This window comes from Phodopus roborovskii, unplaced genomic scaffold (genome assembly GCF_943737965.1).
Source record: "Phodopus roborovskii unplaced genomic scaffold, PHOROB, whole genome shotgun sequence".
Classification (NCBI taxonomy): Eukaryota; Metazoa; Chordata; class Mammalia; order Rodentia; family Cricetidae; genus Phodopus; species Phodopus roborovskii.
In genome coordinates, this window is record NW_026126514.1 from 14,176,506 (window position 1) to 14,196,612 (window position 20,107).

At 37.4% G+C, this 20,107-nt stretch overlaps 1 pseudogene; it reads right to left on the reverse strand.

Moving 5' to 3' along the window:
- The window catches only part of LOC127230747 (E3 ubiquitin-protein ligase RBBP6-like), an 83,954-nt pseudogene that overhangs the window by 19,480 nt on the left and 44,367 nt on the right, over positions 1–20,107 (reverse strand).

Here is a 20,107-nt window from a genome sequence, read left to right on the forward strand (position 1 = left end):
TAAGAATACAGAGAGCATCTCAGAGACATCTGCAGAGAGGTTACTTTCACAGTTGTTTAGGGTGGATGTCAGCGCAGGACTCAATCCCACATCTCAGATGACACAATGATCGTCTCAGACAAGCTGTTCAGACTTGGTTATAAATTTAAAATCTGTATGAATTTGGAGCAAGTGTTAGCATCAGGTGGAGGTCAACACAACACCACCTTGTGTGTCTTCATTTTATCTGAAACAAGAGCTGTTCTGTAATCCATTGTACAGGAAATAAAGTGTAAATCAAAAAGGGGCTCTGTATCAGGCACTGTGTCGCCCTTGAACTACGTGCACAGAAACGAGATTGGTACTAGAAGCACAGCGGCCTGTTATGTGGCAAATGGCTGCATTTATTTCCCTCCTGGCCTCTCTCTTGTGGGACCAGTAATAAGCCACAAAACCCGGTGCATTAAACTGTCCGTATTGCCCTTCATTGCAAAGAATGCATTTATTGTGACAGAAATCCCAGTGTGTAATCTACCTTGGAAAGAGATTACTTGAAAAATATAACAGTGATGAAGTAATATGCTTTCTTCTGAATTCCGCTGAGTACTCTAACTCAAGCTGTTTCTTTTGATTTGAATTTTGATTCTTTTGCTTATCTGAACAAGTTAACTTAATGCCCTTGGGCCTCAGTTTCCTCAATTGGAAAATAAGAATGCAACTTCCCTCTCTTCAAGGACCAGTGAGAAGATAAAATATGACAACATGCAGAACACAGGGAGGGGCCTTAACTCATGGAGACTTCCCCCCCACCCTACCTACAGAAGTGTGTATTGTTTTGGTTTTAAACATACAGTTCTTGAAGAAGTTTTTTTTTTTTTGGTTCAAAAATAAAGACTATGATATCTGAACATTGGGTTCTATATGACTATTGAAACATCAATTTATGTTAATATTCTTTATTATGAAGTTATTCTGTTGTTTCTAATATTACATAAGCAGTTGCAATTCATCAGAAGAGATTTTTTTAAAAAAGGTATCGCTATAGACAGATCTGTTCACAAAAAGACTATTATCTGGTGTCTGCCTTAGGAAAATTCTTTCTTTCTTTTCCAAGCCTAATATTAGATTCTTAACAGGTGACAGCACTGTTCTAAGTGCCAATCCACATCATATAGCGCAATTACGAAGTCTTGCTCACAATGAAGAAGGTTTTGAAACTATACTTAAAGATTTTAGCAATACTCATGAGAACTCTGCTAAAATCTAGGGCAAAGGTTTTTCTAAAAAAACATATATATATATGTGTGTGTGTGTGTGTGTGTGTGTTTTATTTTCCATGCAGCTGACTTTGGGATCTTTAATTTGTGTGCTACCATGGAAACAAGTCACATGCACTAGTTCCCATAGCAAAAGTGCCAGCCTGTGAATGAATAATACTCAAGGTGGCACCATGCTCTTCTGTACTGGGAATCACTCAGAGCTAAAACACCACAGATCTTGGTCTCAGCACAGAGGCTAGTGTTTCAGTGTTTCAAAGACAATTGCCCAATACCTTTCTCTACTGTTTTGCAGATGCTTTCAAATTTTCCAATTTGGGAACATCACCATGCATATTTATTTCTTGAAGATTTTTTTCCTAAAAATAATTAATTAAACATTAGTAAAAGTATGAATTACTTAGCTTTATTCTGTCAAAGAGCATCTTGAATACCTACAAGACAATCCTCAAAACTAACCCTCCTCTAGAAACACTGTAGACTGATACTCTCGATTGATAATCTAATAGACAGTGGGGCTCTCAAAACAAAGTCTTAGAATAAAGGGAGGTGTTGTTTTATAGAACTCATAAAGTGTAACAACTTGTTTTGTTTTATTTAAAAAAGGTGTGTGTGTGTGTGTGTGTGTGTGTGTGTGTGTGTATGTGTGTGTGTGTGCATGTGTGTATGAGTGCCTTTGAAGGTCATAGATGGGAGTCAGTTCTTTCCTACTATCTGGCTCCATGGATCCAATTCAGGTCACAGGGTAGGTGGAAACACCTTTACCTGCTGAGCCATCTTGGTAACCTCAGTGCTTTGGTCTGCTTTTTTAGTGGTTTCTCACTTGTTCATTTTTTCATTTTCCTTCCTCCTTCATATTTATGACAGTAGATAGCAAACAGTAGAACAGACTAAATAGATATGAAACTCTTCAAATAGTGTACATTATGAGTATATGCTATTAAAATTTTATTTATGTATTCATTCACTGTGTGTGGGTATTATGTCTGCATGTATATCTGTGTATCACATCTGTGCTTGGTGCCTACAAAGGCCAGAACAAGATACTGGATCTTTGGGATTGCTATTTCAGGTGGCTGAGAACCTCTGTGTGAGTGTTGGGAACTGAACCCAAGTCCTCTGGAAGAGCAGCCAATGCTTTTCTAATGCTAGAGGCATCTCTCTAGTCCCATATATGAGATATTTTATATAAGATATTTTTAGAGAATGGTCAAACTAGTATTAATTAGCATTTTCATATTGTTTTGATATGCTTTGCACTTGGATCCATGACATAAGTAAATATAATTATCTTTAAAAATAACATTTTGACTTATTGACATGTATGCTTGGAATTCCCATTCCAATTCTTTTATCATCCTCCCACTTCTATCACATCTTTCAAGATTTGTAAGTCCAAATAAATATTTCCTCTACTATTCTGAATATAAAGGATACCTATAACATGCTTTACCATTCATCTCACCACTAACAACTGCCATTGCTTATGTAGACTGTGTGCACTTTGGTAAGATATTAATATCTTCCAAGCCTTACATATTATTTTTCCTGTTTATAGCTGCTTCATCACAGAAGATCCAAAAATGGCATTCAAAGCCGATAGAATTTGTCTCAATTTAGTGTGCATCAGATGCTAAGTTGTAGAGGTGGCATCCTGACCCTGACATTTAGTGCAGCCACAGCTTCAACACTTGCTCTGTGTTGAGAAAGTGTCATGATGAACAATTCACAAGCTTTGGTCAGATTTAGTTTGTCATACTGCATGTATATGAAGACAGAGAGTGTCTGTGTAGAATCCCAGCAGAGTGAGAAAGAAAAATAAGCACTAAATGTAAAATTAAGGATGACAAGACAGAACTAAAGTAAATCCAGGGGAAATGCTGAGAAAGGAGTGATGCACTATCAAAAGAACAAAGGGAAAAAGAATGAACAGGCAGTAGTCAGAATCATTCCAGAATTGGACAGGTCTGAAGTGTCGGGCAGCACATCACTAAAAGTATATCTGGGAAGTCAGCCACTCCTTTTTAATAGCAGGCTATTCTCAGGTCTTATGATAGACATGCAAAGGTCAGTGCTGGCTGTACTGACAGCATTCTGATTGTGTGGACACAAAAGAAAACCATGAGGTTGAAGATAAAAGCAGAAGATAGTTTGTAATAGAAGGGGTGGGGAGAAATAGTGGACTCACATCATTGGAGAAGTTTATTCAGGAACTGTTTGGAAATCTGTGCTGTGAATTGCTCACAACTTTGATGCCAGTGAAGCACCACTGTTGACAAGCTGACTTGAATCAAATCAAATCAATTACAAATGTAATTGTACATTTCATTATTCTATCTTGTCTTGAAAATGAGGTGTTATGGGAGAACATGAAGTCAATGTTTCTCTGAGGGAATTGTAAAGTTTGTTTCCAGTGGTGACAAAGAAGCCATACACTCTCTGAATCACAGAAATCTTCTAAGCATGTGGCATCAAAACCTTTGAGAACCTCAACAATTCTGAGAAATGAACATGGAAGTAGGCTTTGGAATGCCCTAGTCATTATTTTTTTAATTGCAGAAGATTACGTTTTACCTCTGGCATATATGATTTTCTTTCTATAGTGTATTTCCATCCCATTCTACATGAAGGTAAGAATTCAAACTGTTTCTAAGAAGCTGTTTTGTAAAAGGATATTGATTTAAGAAGCCTGTCAAGTATTTTTTCTCTCACACAATGAGAGTGCAACTGAATTTATTTTTTAAAATATTTATTTATTTATTATGTATATAGTGTTCTGTCTTCATGCCAGGTCACCAGATCTCATTATTATAGATGGTTGAGAGCCACCATGTGGTTGCTGGGAATTGAACTCAGGACCTTTGGAAGAGCAGCCAGTGCCTCTTAACCTCTGAGCCATCTCTCCAGGCTTGCAACTGAATTTATTAATATCTGATGTATGGGCAGAGATAATATGTAGTAGGCTTTGTGTGTTTCACTATTAGGAGAAATGGAGAACAGATAAGAATGAATGACTTGCTTACAGGAAACTTGATTGTTACGTTTATTTCTATATTCTTTTAGACCTGGTACTATTGTGCTGATAATATAAATTCTATACTATTAAACATGCTCCGTGCACTATATTTCAGTTAGTTTTTACTGGAGGAATATAAAATGACAGGAGGGAGCCATGAAATTTGCAAGACATAGAAAAACATGCATTAACCAACACATTTCCTGCCAAGTCCACTCCAAGTTTCTGAAATGTATATCATAAAAGCTCTGTGAGGTTCAGCTACTGTTAAGTGTTACAGTGATAATGGTTGCTGGGAAATGAATGAGTAATTTTCAAATTAATGCTCTAATTTCTTTCTGTAGTTCATCTTTTAAGAAATATGATTCTTTTATGTGTGTAAAAATTCACTTAATGTAACAATTATCTCTCAAATACTGTTCCGTAGGACATTAATGAAGAACTCATTGGTTTATGAATCAAGATAACATTCATCCAATTTTAGAAGATACAATTAACATCATATGAAAATTTTATAACATTTTCTATGTTGTCTTTTTTTTTTTTGAGATAGGCTTCTCTGTGTATACTTGGCTATCCTGAAACTCCTTCTGTAGGACAGGTTGGCCTGGAACTTAGAGACCTGCATGCCTCTGCTTCCAAGTACTGGGATTAAATGCATGTGCCACCACTGTGTGACTCTATAATATTCTTAAAATAAACATCACTGGAGTAAACAAAAGTAAACACAAAACACAAGTATGCCACAGTGATTTAGCACTAAAATTAGGTTTTCTAATAAACTTTGGTTTGAAAATTCTATTTGATTCTTTCTTTTCCCTTTACTTGAGGAGAAAACAGTGTCTCAAACGGAATATACACCTTAAAATTGTTCTGGTCACTTTTGAAAAGAGGAAAGGAATTATTTTTCTACAAGTATATATCCAAGCAACATGGACAGGACATATAGGCAGAAAACTACATAACACTGATGACAGAAATCAATGAAAATTAATGTAAGTGGAGAGCTATTGTAAATTCATGGATTAGAAGACTCAACATTGTTTCATGCTAACTCTTCTCAACTCTACCTATCATCAAAGTGTAGTAGACTCACATAATTTTCCTTCTGCTTCAACTAGAGAAGACACACTAGAAAAAACAGACCCACCTAGTAACTAGACCATGGTTTCTAATGCCAGCACCAATAGTAAGAAACCAGGACTTCCTGGATGGATAAGTCATTTGGTAGGAAGTATATAAGATGGGTCTGAGACAACTTAGAGTGACAGAATAAAAAGTATCATGACCTATGCTCAATAAAAAATAATCTTATAGTAACACAGAATATGTACCTGAAAGGGCACCAGATGGCTTAAGCTATTGTAGTAACATATAATAATTTATAGTGTAAAATAAACCTGTATGAGTTTATGATGACTGAAAAATTAAGTACTTTTTTCTTTTGCAAAACAAATAACTAAATTTTAATCATGAGAAAAAAATTTAGTTAACTCATTGAAGGACACTGTACAAAATACTCCTGAGAGATGATAATATAAAAATGAGGGAAATCTATACAATATATTAGTTGAGAGCAGACTAAGGGGACACAGCAGTTTAAAGTCCTGTAGGTCTCTGGGTGGGATGCTGCAAAAGAAAGTGAACATTAAACAAAGACTAGTAGAGAAGGTACGGATTTTATGTGGTAGCTATGGGTCAATATAAACTCACTAACTGATACATTTGATGTGTTAATAAGAGGAGTACTTGGCCTAGGAGCACATAGGGAGCCATTGTATTATAGTCTCATTTTTTTAACCTCAAATTATTCTAAAACTTAAAAAATAAATTAAAAATACCATAAGGGGGCAGGAATATATACCTAAGAGGAGAGGGGATAAAATAAAAGCTAACAATATTGGATATTTTCTTTTATTTGTAGGATCTAGACTCAAATACACAGTTATGGGGGAGGATGGGTAGAACAATGGGGGAGAATAAGATCAAGATAAAGTGATGCATATGTGCCAAAATGTCACAGTGAAACTCATTATTAATACAGAAAGAAATATAGCTTATTATCAACATAAAAATAACAGTTCTGTGAAAGGTATCTTTAGTTTTACCTGCTCTGAGCACTCCAGTGTACAAGGATTGCCCAGGCCAGATACTTACAAATGTAAATCACATGTCTGCCATTTATTTTGGCTACTGAGCAGCCATACCCTTTGTAATACCCAGAAGAAATCTTTAAGGTAGCATAAAAACAAACCAAAACAAAAAAAAAAAAAAAACCAAAACAAAACAAAACAAAACAAAACAAAAAAAAAAAAAAAAAAAAATAGAACTGATAATCTCGAACCATAGTCCAAAACAAGAACTACTTTGTACTATGGCTAATCAAAGTGTAATCGCAAGCAGTATTGCCTTTGTTGCTTCAGGTGGGATGTCATCAAATGCAATGTACCTCAGCCAACCACAGAGAGTAAGCTTCAACTGGTTCTAGGCTACCAGATCATGGCCATTTAAGGACTCCAAAACACTGAATCAAGTTGTTGATTGATTCTCCCTGTCTGCCTTCCAGAGCAGCATTCTCTGGACCTTTGTTATGTTACATGGCTGCAATTCTCAACATGTGGTGTGTGACCCTTTGGGGTCACATATCAGATACCCTGCACATCAGATATTTACATTGTGATTCCTAACAGTAACAAAATTACACACATGAGGTAGCAAGGAAATAATTTTAGGGCTGGGGCTCACCACACATGGGGAACTGTAATAAAGGGTTGCACCATTAGGAAGGTTGAGAACACCATTATAAAGGACCCTCATTAGCAAACTGGTTTTTACTCAAACTGTTAAATTCAATTTAACTGAAGATTTTTCTTTCAACATAATCATGTTTAAAGCACATTTTATTTTGTTCAGCATTTGCAAATTACTGCTGTTACCTTCATAGTGTTGTGATTCTTTCTCTCTATATTCCAGCATTTCAACCTCAGCCTTCAGGATTCAACATGATTTGAATCTGGGTCATCTGCCCCAGTTCCCATGGACAGAAGGAGTTCTAAGCTGTTCCTTGCAACTGAAGTGACATTTTCCTGATTGAACCAAAAAGAGAATTGATATCAGTAGCCTTTAGTTGTGATTCTGATTGAGTGCTTGAACCTCAAACTTTTGACCTACCTAATGTAAAGCATTTGAAAACAAAATTTTAAGATATCAAGCGCTAATAAGAACCGTCAAATACCCAATAATACTTTTCTTTGCTTGAACAGAGATCTCTGCAGGGAGGTGATTGGCAATTCAGTAGGTGGCATGCTTCCTCCTGAGCTAGAACTAAAGCAGAGCCCCAGGAATTCAACCTGCTCAGGAACTGGTACCTTTATATTAACAAGTAGAACAAAGGAGGTATTTATTTATGGTATGAAAGACATTTTTTTTTCTTGGAGTGCTCAGGTGTGCTGGTTAAAATCCAGTTTGGATAATTGCATTCTTCTCACAGAAATTCCACCTACAATTATAACTGCCAACTCCAGTGTCACAAGGGTTTAAATTCTAAATAGTCTGTTTTTGACACACATTGTTCTTTAGTTTCACTTTGCTATGGCTGCCTAATTGTCTTCCCTTCCCCCCATAGCTCATTTGGATGAAGAAACTATTTCAAGTATAATTAAGTTATTTTAATTGGATGGCACAATACTAAAGTGATTTAGTACATATTAAGACACAGCCTGAATATGTCAACTCAGATTTTGAGATCTTTGGGTGCATAACTTTGGGATTTTACAGTTGTGATATTATACCAACTAAGAACTCAAGGAACTCCTTTACTTTAAACTGTTGCCATGTTTTATGATTTTTATTTTAAATATGTGAGAGTCCTACTTATGTGATGAAAACATGTTATGATGTTGGTATTCATTCCATATGGTGTGCTGATGTATGGTTTCCCATGGGAAACCAAGCCTTTAGCACTACACTCATGTAACCCCTTCATGGAGAAGTATGTGTCTGTCTTCAAGAGCTAATTATATTTAAATCAAGAGAAGAAAAATAACAAAACTCCCCACACTTAATATTCAGAATAGGTAATGTCTGTCTTAAGGGAAACAGCCTTAGAAATTAATCTCATTTCCATTCCTGGATTCCCTCCATTCTGCCATCCTTTCATCCTTCCATTTAACTGACCAATCTCAGGGATATTCATTCTTAGGTTTTTATTCTTTCCATATACAAGTTTGTTTTGCAACAGTGTTGCAAAGGTGACTTATCTTGAAGCCACCTAAAAAGGTTGAGTATTTGTAATGAATTCTACTGTTTTGTTAGTGCCTAGATAATACACTATTAGTCAGATATCCTATGCTAAATCTATCTGAGACACTGAGTGAGAACTTTGAAAAGCATAAAACATGCCCTAGAGTGAGTGGCTGATGGAAGATGTCCTTCTGTATGCTGTGAATATGTATTTCTCTTATTGGTTGGTGAATAAATGCTGCAGTAGCCAGGCAAAAAGTATGGATGGGTAACCTAACAGAAATGCTGTGAAGAGGAACACAGAGACTGAGTCACCAGAGAGATGCCATGTAGCTACTGGGAAAGCAGGACTCCTGGGCATCACTGAGTAAGCCACGACCACATGGAAATAATAGAAATGGGTTAATACTTGACAAAGAGCTAGCCAGTAAGAAGCTTAAGCAATAGTCAAACAGTTTATAATTAATATAAGCCTTTGAATGTTTATTTGGGACTAAAGGGTGGCAGGACCACCAGAAACTTCCAACTTCAAATGGTACCCAAGTTTTGGCAACTATATCTATATAAATCTTAACAGAGCTTGGGAAGGGATTCTAAATACAAAAGAACAGAGGCAAGCATGACTTCTTGGTAGCAGTATATTTTTGGGTGGACTCTGTTTGCTAGAGGTAAGCAGAGGCATGGATCCTTTAAGAGAGGCTTCCTGACTCAGCATTCGTGGCAAAAACTGTAAGGCTCTTTTAAGAGGCTCTGCTACCAAACACTAGGGTGTTTATGAGCAGCCGGCAGTATGCTTCTTAGTGGTGGCATAAACTAGGAAACTCCATAGAGTTGTGGCAATAAGCATGGCTCCCACCAGTATCTCTGCCAAAAAGCTAGACTCCCAGGAAGCCAAGAAACAGGGTGAGTTCAGCCACCACTTTAATCTTAGCCATGCTGTTTAGCAGAATAAAGACTTGTGTGGTCAGAAAAAGATAGAGATATACAATAAAGACAGATTAAACAACAACAACAAAACAACCTCTAACCAATTTACAGTGTGTTTAAAAATATACATAGGTTTTGGATAGAAAAGAAAAAGTATAAAGAAAGTCCTTAAAAAAAGAATGGCTAGGCATGGTGGCACACACCTTTAATCTCAGTACTTGGGAGGCAGAGGCAGGCAAAGCTCTGTGATTTCAAGGCCAACTTTGTCTACTGAGGTAGTTCAAGGACATCCAAATTTACACAGAGACCCCCCTATCTCAAAACAACAAAAAATAAAAAAGTAAAAGGAATTGAATAATGAAAAAGACCATGTAAAAATGGAAAGTACACAGGGTCTGGATACTATATGTTATTATGCTGTCTTTGAATTGTTTGACTGCTGAGGAAGAAGCAACAGCTGCTAAAAGACATTTGATTATAAATGCTGCTGGATTAATCCACCTATATAATTTGAAAATGCCTTGACTTCAAAATTTAAGTCTAAGGATATGTTACTCTTGAAAAGAGGTTGTACTTTTGTTTCCACAGAAGATGAAAAACTGTGGATTCCTTCCATACTAATATAGTTTGATTAAAGAAGACCCCCTGAAGCAGTGGCCCAGGTGATCCAACATTCAAAACAGCTGTGATGATGCTGCCTTGCAGACTACTACAGCCAGGAGTAGGCCATGATTCTGGATTTTCTCAGGATCCCCTTGAGACTGACAGTGTCCTCAAATAGCAGGAAGCAGTTTGGAGAGAACTATGCCCACATTCCCAAATATTATTTATAAATGTTTGTTTTCACTTAAATGGGGTTGGTTATAAATGGTTAATGATCACAGTCAATCTCTTTCTAAAGAAAAAAAAAGGGGAATATGATATAGAAATGAATACTTTGCATTGGTATGGATTTTGGTTTGTTGATACCAATTTAAGGTCAATTTGGTTATACGTATATTTCTACTCTTGTTTATACAGCTCTTTAAAATGTAATGTATAATTTAAATACAGGTTATAGATAGTCACCTATAATATTCAAAAGTTATAGTTATGTTAGGTTTCTAGATATACAGAGATATATTTCAAATAGATAGACATTCTTCAAAACATTTCAAAGACCTATAGAATATAGCATTTAAAATTGTTGATTAGGTTTTTTTATTATTTTTTTTATTTTACATGTTGATCCCAGTTTCCTCTCCCTCTCCCTCTTCCTCCCTCCCTTCCTGCCTCCCTCTTACTCTCTTTGCCCCCTCACATGTACCCTGACCACCTCCCCTCCCATCCCCCCACCCCAATTCCACATGTAGGGCAATGCCATCCAGGTGGGGTCATGTAAATCTGTCAAGTCATTTGAAGTAGGGACTAGAACTTCTCTCCTGTCTCTAGGTTAAGGCAGTATCCCTCCATGGGGGATGTGTCCCCAAGGTCCTTTTGTGCACCAGGAATACATCCTGCCTGAGGTCCCTTAGACTGCTCAGTCCTTCTAGCTGAGACCCATATTCAGGGGGGCCTGAGTCAGTCCCATGCTGGATTCCCAGCTATCAGTCTGGGGGGGCATTAGCTCCTCCTTGTTCAGGACAGGGGTCTCTATGTGTTTTTGCAATCAAAGAAAACTGAACCTAAAGAAAGGTCTAGAGACCTACAAAACTGCTGCCAACTAACAATTTGAGCAACCGTGGAAAGGCTACCATAAATGCCCTTCCCAGATGGTAAGATCAACAAGTTTTTTTTTTTTTTTAGTTTTACGACAATGAGACATAACTGCTCCTGGTAACACCCATTAAATCAGAGAAGAAGATGGACATTGAAGAAGCTCTCAATGGTGTTTGTTTTCAATAGGACAAGACCAGCCATTTGGGCAAGAAACTACTCTTGCCTGGACCCTGGACTGTTTAACTGTATGCTATATATACTGGAAAGTGACTGCTGATTTTGCCAAAACAAGATGGGATAGTCCTCCTTCAGGGTTCCTGCTTCATGGAAAGAGTCTGCAAGACATTCTTCAGGTCATAAGAAAAATGACTGTGAAACTGCCAATACAGGCAGGACAGTTTCAAATTCCCTGCTTTGTTGAGCAGTCTGCCAGACACACTAGGCCTGTAGGCTGAAGATGGATTCCCCAACATTACAGAAGAACTTTGGGTGACTGTCCAGGTAGTGAGTTGTCTCTGTCAATTCTTTTTTTTTATTTTATTATTTTATTTTATTTTATATAACAAAGTCCAATTAAATGAAAACAAACATTTATACACAATATTTGGGAATTTGGGCGTCGTTCTTTCCAAACTACTTCCTGCTGGTAAGGGGTGCTGTCATGGGGGATTCAAAGAAGATTCAGAAATCCTGGCTGTAGTCTGTAAGGCTGCTTTGTCCAGCTGTTTTGAATTGGATCACCTTGTACTCTGTTTCAGGCGGTCTGGCGTGATCAAACCACATTAGTCTGGAAGGAATCCACATCTTTTCATTTTCTGTGGAAACAAAAATAGAAATCCTTTTCTCCAATAACTTGTCCTTGAACTTAAATTTTGGAGTCAAAGCATTTTTTTAAATTTAATTTATTATTTTACATATCGATCCCAGTTCCCTCTCCCTCCCTCTTTCCCTCCCTCCCTCAATCCCTCCCTCCCTCCTTCCCTCCCTTTTACTCTCTCTGCCCTCTCACATGTACTCTAACCACCCTCCCTTCCCATCCCCCCACCCCAATTCCATATGTAGGGGAATGCCATCCAGTTGGGGTCATGTAGATGTGACAGGTCCTGTGAAGTAGGGACTAGGGCTTCTCTCCTGTCTCTAGATTAAGGCAGTTATCCCTCCATGGGGGATATGTTGGCAAAGTCCTTTTGTGCACCAGGGATACATCCTGGCTCCACTGTCTGAGGTCTCTTAGACTGCTCAGTCCTTCTGGCTGAGACCCATATTCGGGGGGCCTGAGTCAGTCCCATGCTGGCTTCCCAGCTATCAGTCTAGGGGCCATTAGCTCCTCCTTGTTCAGGTAAGCTGTCTGTATGTGTTTCTGCCGCATGGTCTTGTCCTCTCCATTTGCATCTGGGTTCTAGTTGGACTCAGTGTTTATGTATGGGTGTTTGATCCTGTTTTCAACAGGCATTAGTTGAGGGCTCCATGGAGAAGTTAGTTGTTGATCTCACTCTCCGGGAAGTGCATGTCTCTGTCAATTCTAGAGTTTATATAGTATACTTTGAGATCTTTGATGAAGCAGAAGACAGATAGTTATGTTTATGGTTTTCCTTAATTATGATAAAAGATAAGTTACATATTAAACTTTAAACTCACAAATATAGGATGATAGAATATTTTCTTTAAATTTTGCCAAATATTAAAGAACTAAATATTGTTAACTATAGTTCTTGCTTAATAACTATATATATATATATATATATATATATATATATATATATATATATAATTTTACTGTTAAAGTTAAAACCTTCCTTTTCATTTAGACAGGAATGAGAAGATGATGGGGGATGGATGTCCTTCTGTATGCTGTGAATATATGTTTCTCTTATTGGTTGATGAATAAATGCTGATTGGCCAGTAGCCAGGCAGGAAGTATAGGTGTGGCTACCAGACTAGGAATGCTGGGAAGAGGAAGACAGGGTGTGAGTCACCAGGGAGACACTATGTAGCTACTGGGAACATAGGATACTGGGCATTCTCCTGTAAGCCAAGACTATATGGAGATACTTAGATTAGTAGAAATGGGTTAATAATTAAGAGAGAGCTAGCGAGTAAGAAGCCTGAGCCATTGGCCAAACAATTTATAATTAATATAAGCCTCTGTTTGTTTATTTGGTACTAAATGGTAGCAGGATCAGGTGGAACAGAATTTTTTTGTCTTCAACTGACACTCACTATAAGACAAAGTATCTATCAACTGTTTATTTTGTTATTATTATCTTGTGCATGTGTGTGCACATGAGTGCTGTGGCCTGCAGAGGCCTGTAGAGATCTGCAGAGGCCAGGTATGATCTGCTGGATGTGGATGCTAGGAGATGAACTGCGGTCTCAAGCAATATGTACTCTTAACTGCCAAACTATCTCTATAAACCACTTAAAATAGAGTTAAGACTCAAAGAACAAAGATTTTACTCAGACAAAATTTAAGTCAAGCTCAAGTGCTCAGAGCACATACAAAGCAAAGGTGGACTGTTATCTGCTCTTTCCTCATCCTGAGCCTCAGTCACTTGATTCCAATTATTCAGACACATTACAGATTTTTAAATAGCCTATATCCTTCAAAACACCTCAACTCCATAGCCGATTTCCATTGTCAACTTTTTTTTCTAACAGCAATTCTAAGCACCCATTTTCCATCTAGTATCAGAGGACTACAAGTGTTTAAGAAAATCAGAGACCCAATAGTTAAAATGGTAAAAGCAGATTTTATTCAGTACATACTGCAATAGCAGAATAGGAGTGTTGGGATATTGAGTTGATCTGATGATAATAGAAAAATGTAGGGATTTATAGCTAAGGAGCAGGGTAGTAGGGCTAGTTGACTAACAATTATTGAAGTATTAAAGTAGGGTAATTCTTGTACAAATAATCCTGCAGGATTCTTGCTAGAGGAAGGCCTTGGTAACATTTGCTGATAGCAGGGGATGGTTAATTTGTGTATACATTGTGAATAATCAGATTTTGAAATCAGGGAATTTTTGTTAAACTCACTTAGCAAGTGGGTACTTGGAAGAAGGATGCAAAATCTTGGGAGTTACTGAGGGTGGGTTTCAAAGGAGTCTGGAGACAAGCGTATCCATCACATGCATACACTAATAAAAATCATGTTACTTATCTCGATGATGTAATCTAGAGAATATTATCAGACTTTCCTGCCTCAAGGTGAAAGCAAGAGACAAGATCATAGAAACATTGATGTTTAAATGATCAGTATAAAATGGCAGCTCTACTTAAAAGGAAATGAGATATAGCTTATTTTTAGCTAAGTAGGAGAGATGGTGGCTTAGGGACATGGACTCAGGGTACTTTGAACAGCATGAACCACAATGGAAATATTTACTGGAAGTTTTACAGTCATAAAACAAAATCAAATCATAAATCAATACATTTATCAATTGTGCTAAAAGGATATTAGGTAGGCAGGTGGAAGAAATACCTTCTCCATGATTTAGATGCTATCAGTGTCTTAGCTTTAGCATTGGTAGAGGCTAGAGGTCTGTCAAACAAATATTGACAAACTTTTATCTTGTAGTCCCAGGATGTTATGCTAGATGTAGAAGTGGATAATGTATCAAAGAAGTTTAAAATTAGTCCATGATAACTTTGGTTCCTGATTTGCAACTTTCCATCTCTTTATAGTCATGTTCTTTCTACTCTGCCAAGGTAAGAAAGCCAGCAGGATCTTTCATGGAACTCCTTCAGATAATTTGAACTAATAAGATAGACATCTTTTTTGAATAGTGGCCATGGGTTTTCAGTCAAAGTTGTCTTAGACTCGAAAATGGGATAATGGCACACTTTTGGTGATGAGATATACTGAAGGCAGCTGAATACTCAGGAATTGTCAAGGTCTCTGCCTCTGCTTTTCCTCCTACCCTTCTCTCTCTCTTTCTCTCTCCCTCTCTCTCTCTCTATGTGTGAATGTACACACATGTGTGCATACACTCAAGTGCTAAATATTGAATCCAAAGCTTTGTAACTTTGTGCATTGTAGGCAATGCTATATTTCTGAGCTATATCTCAGTATTTGTTTCTTTTTCTGTTTTGTTGTTGTTGCTTGTCTATTTTTTCTTTTCTTTTCCTTCTTTCTTACTTTTGTTTTTGAGATAAGTTGTACCTCAGACTACCTACCTCAAAATTTCAGTCTCCCTGTTTTAGTCTCCTGAGTGTGGGGGGTCATAATGCATATCACTGTGCATGGCAGTGACTCTTTCAAACTTTTGTCAAACTTCTTTGAGTCCTTTTCTTGATTAGGCTCCATCACTGGCTTGCTGAATTCAGTTTATCTGGAATACTGCTGACCAATCTATTTAAGCTCCTCTCACCTCTAATGTGTAATCAAGTTCCACTTATCCTATCCTTGGTATCTAATCATGTTTATCTTGTTCTTTTCTATCGAATGACTCACACCCTGCCCAGTCTATAAATTCCCAGTGATTCCTGTTATACTGAGTCAAGTTCCATCTCTCTCTTTTCTACAATAGCCTTTAACAAAGTCTTGACACCCGTTGAACTCTATCAAGTGCAATTTTGCTTTGACAGAATCAGAAGATGATCTTGCCCTAAATAATTTCTCTCTTATCCTATCATACTATAAACACCCATGCTGAAGGGAAGATTTTGATTGATATAGACTGACATATATGTAAATGTATAGTGTGAGATAAGGGTTTTTAAAGCTCTACTGTGTTTAGCAGGGTTTTTAGTGAACAGAATTGGACTGGTAAATTTTAATCAGATGAACGAATTTGAAAATAATTTTAGAGTGAGGGCTTTGGCTGATGAACGTACACCTCTCAACCTGCAAGAAGGATCCTAGGCAATATGACCTTGGTGTGAGGGGTAGCTCACTCATGACGCATAGGGCATCAAAATGGAAGGGAACTAGAAGGCAAAAATGAGAAGAGGACAGAGGTGCTAAGATAGAAGGTTTTTCTCCTGCTTCTCAGATTTGTGTGTTTTCCTAACAAAAAATAACTCTGGCAAATACCTCTATAGGTACACTGTAAAGCATGTTATGAACAGGATTTTTCTACAGCTTATTGAATTTTATAGATGCAGAAAAATCTTAGCCCTCAAATTCTGATCCAGGAATATTAGCTAAAATCTTTTCTCACTTTTGAAATATTGTGATAGGATAATACCAGGCTGCATTGTCAAACATCAATTTATTTTTAATATCAAAAGTAGATGAGGGGTCTGGAGAGATGGTTCAGTGCTAAAAAGCAATTTCTGCTCTTGATTAGGACCTGGGTTTCATTCTTAGCACCCACATGGAACACATGCATGCATGTAGGTCAAATACTCATTCACATAAAATGAAAAAATAGGTCTTTCAAAATAGCCAAACAAGTACACTTTTTAATAATTTATCAAAATATTAGTTTTGCTTCTTATTTTCAGCATAGAAAAAGCAAAATAAATTTCTGTGCAATTTTTTCTGAGTCATTTCCCTGTAACAAATGACAAATCAATGAGAGAAAAATCAAAATAAGTTTATTATCAAGTATACCTCATTGAAGATTCTAAGAGCTATGACTAAGTTCCAAAGATGTGACTGAATTCAAACTTAAGTACCATTCACTGAAAGAAGGAAGTGAAGGTATGGGGATGGCTAATTATAGATTATGTGCAGAGGCAAAGGACAAGAAAATAAACAAGCATTTTGATTTTGTTATGAGAAATCAAGAGAGTGCACTTTGCATCAACAGGCATTTCTAATGGCTTGCTCTGGGTTAGGCAGCTTTCACCTCATTGACAACATTCTTGAGGTCAGTTTGATTTGACTCTCAGTTTTAGTTTTTTCAGTCCATAGTCCTTTGCTTCCATTACCAATAGAAAGGAGGAAGAGAGAAATGATTAAGATACATGTTGATGTGTTAGAGAGGGGCTGGCATAGAAAGTTAAAGAGGTGGAGGAGGAAGGGGAGAGGAGGAAGAGAGAAGAGAGGGAGAAGAAAGAGAGAAGAGAAGCTGAAGATCCCAATAAACCCTTCAAAGGCATCCCCTCCCTTCTTCCTGGAACCATACCCCACTTAAAGTTTCTACCCACAGTTTCCATAAACTCCTCATAAATCCATTAACAGAAGACCAAACCCTCAACATGGAAGTCTTCCACGTGGAAAACCTTCCAGATGCAGACTATAGCTGTAGCTCATTCATTACTGGTACAGCGAGGAAGACATGCTTACACATGGAGGTTTCTTTTCTAGATGCAAATTTCTTTATAAGAGTAACTTGCACCTTATTTTCAGAGTTTCTGTGTCATCACCGAACAGTCTTGTTGCCAAAGGGTACACACTGTGTTCCATAATCTGGTCCACTATTATTACCATCGGAGACTCCCCATTTGGTTGATTTTCAAGGAACAGTGGGATAATTTTACTCAGTTACACTTCTTCCTTTCCCTCATCTTCTCTAAGATCAAGAGCTTTCTATTTTTGTTTGGAAAACCTTTGACATAGAAGAAAAGTCAAGGTACCTTGCTTGTGGGAACTCTGACAATTTTTGACCTATAATAAAGGAAAAGAACCAAGAATCACAGTAATAACAATTGTGCTAATCAGAAATCAGAATTTCGCACATATTTTACAGAAATGATACCACTATAAGGGTTGTAGTCTTTCTGATGAGTCATACTAGAAATGCCAGGCACAAAATCATTGGAAATAACTGTTTCTTTTTCCTCTGTATGGTAGCATATAGGGTTGCCATCCCCATTCCACCATTATTGTTGGTAGTCCTTTGCAATATGTGTCTCTTTAATTAAGTTTTATCAGTGTATTTATAACTCAATGTTATTATAGTATTTGGTTTCAAACATTAATGGTTTTCAGAGCAGTCTGGCCTGAGGCAGCCAGGCACCCAGCTCTGTGATAGACAGCTGTGGTATCAAATGTGCTCGTGCTGTACCCACAATACCCAAGAGGGAGATCCGTTCAAAGGGTCTGTGAAAGAGGAGCCCACAAGAAGCCCCACTAGGATGACAGCCAATACTGCTTCTGTCGTGGTGGACACGAAGCCAGGAAAGGCTTCAAGAGAGGACAAATCACCAGTCAGAAAAGTGTGAACCAAAGGGGAAAGGGAACAGAGGGAAAACAGACTGAGGTCGCTGACCACCATCTTAAGGTATAGCTGCAGAGAAGAGAAAGATGGAAAGCCAGAGTCAACCTTTGATGAGGTGGAAGAGAAGGAAGCCGAGTCTGACCAACAGTGCATAACATCTGTCCATGCTGCCTGTCTCATTTCTTGTATAGCCCCCCAACATATTACTATTAGCTATTTTTGTAAGAGTGAATTATTTTAGTAGCATTTGAAACAATTTTTAAAAGGGGGGACTCCTACCTCATTCAATTTTTAAAGTGTTAATGGTTTTTCAAGAGGTGAGATCGGGATGGAAGAAGTGTTAGAGGTTAAAAGCACCCACATAGCAGCTCACAGCCATCTGTATTCCAGTCCCAGGCTCCCAGGGGATCCGATTGCCTCTTCTGGTGTCCATGTTCTACAAAGACTTGCGTTTAGGCAAATACTTAAACACACAAAATAAAAATAATAAATAATAAAAGAGGAGAAATAATTTGCTGGTTGTTTAATTTTTGGTAAAATCCGAAGCAGCTGAATAAGCCAGGGGAAACTGTTACCATGTCAGGGTCAGCCAACATTACATAGAGGGGGCTTAGTTTTATTTCCTACTAGATGGCCTTATTAACTGGAAATTAGGTGTTTCAGTGGTATGTTTAATGTGTTTCAAATACTGTTTTTAGTACAACTGGAAATTTGGTGTTTCAGTGGTATGTTTAATGTGTTTCAAATACTGTTTTTAGTACAACTGTTCCCATAGGAAACAAACAAAGAAACCCACAAACAAAAATCTGAAGTAAACTCCCCTTGGTCATTGCTCTATCCTAGAGGTGTGCCCTCTGTAACATGTCTGCTCATGGTGGTAGAAACAATGAATAATCTTGGTGTTATATAAAGGAACATACAAAGCATGTGAAAGCAGCTCAACAAGGCAATTTCTGTTTGCAAAAAGGATGCACTGAGTCCCAAAGCAGGCTAGCTAGCACTTGGAGTCAGGGAGTATACTCAGTTTCTATTCTAATGCAAGTGGTACCTGTGCTAGACCCTGGGGTCTGACATCACAGCCTTTTGAAACTGGCTTATTTTCAAAGAATAGAGGAAGGGAAGTGGGAGTGCTCAGCTAGGTAAGTCTTGAGTCACTGAGTTGGGAGAAGGCAGTAGGGTCTCTGTGTAAACACGTTTTAGTGTTTCACGGAAAAGAGTTATAGTGCAGGTTTCTTACAGCGATGGGCCAGTTTTCTAACAACTTTGATAATGTGCTGTGAAAACTGGATTAAAATTGGAAGCCAAGAAAGGAACATTGGATGATATCAGGGAAGATTTTCTTTCTTTCTTCTTCTTTTTTTTTTTTTTTTTTTTTTTTTTTTTTCAAGTGGAGGGTTTTTTTTTAAAATTAATTTATTTATTTTATATAACCAAGTCCATTTAAATGAAAACAAACATTTATACACAATATTTGGGAATTTGGGCGTCGTTCTTTCCAAACTACTTCCTGCCCGTAAGGGGCGCTGTCATGGGGGATTCGAAGAAGATTCAGAAATCCTGGCTGTAGTCTGTAAGGCTGCTTTGCAGGGAAGATTTTCTTAAGGAAAATTTGCCACCATGTTTGAACCTGGTCACTCACTAGAGTACTGCTTACAAAGAAACACGACACATGCTCTTCAGGGTTTTGGTATGTGCCTTAAGAATTGTGTAAAAAATTGAATTTTCTATGCCTGTTCTGTATCCAGTAAAATATCAGTTATGAAAAAAAAAAAAAAAAAAAAGACTTGTTTTCCATCGCCCTTGTTTTTTTTTTTTTTTTTTTTGATAATTCAATTGTGAATGATGCTAATTTGTTCAGA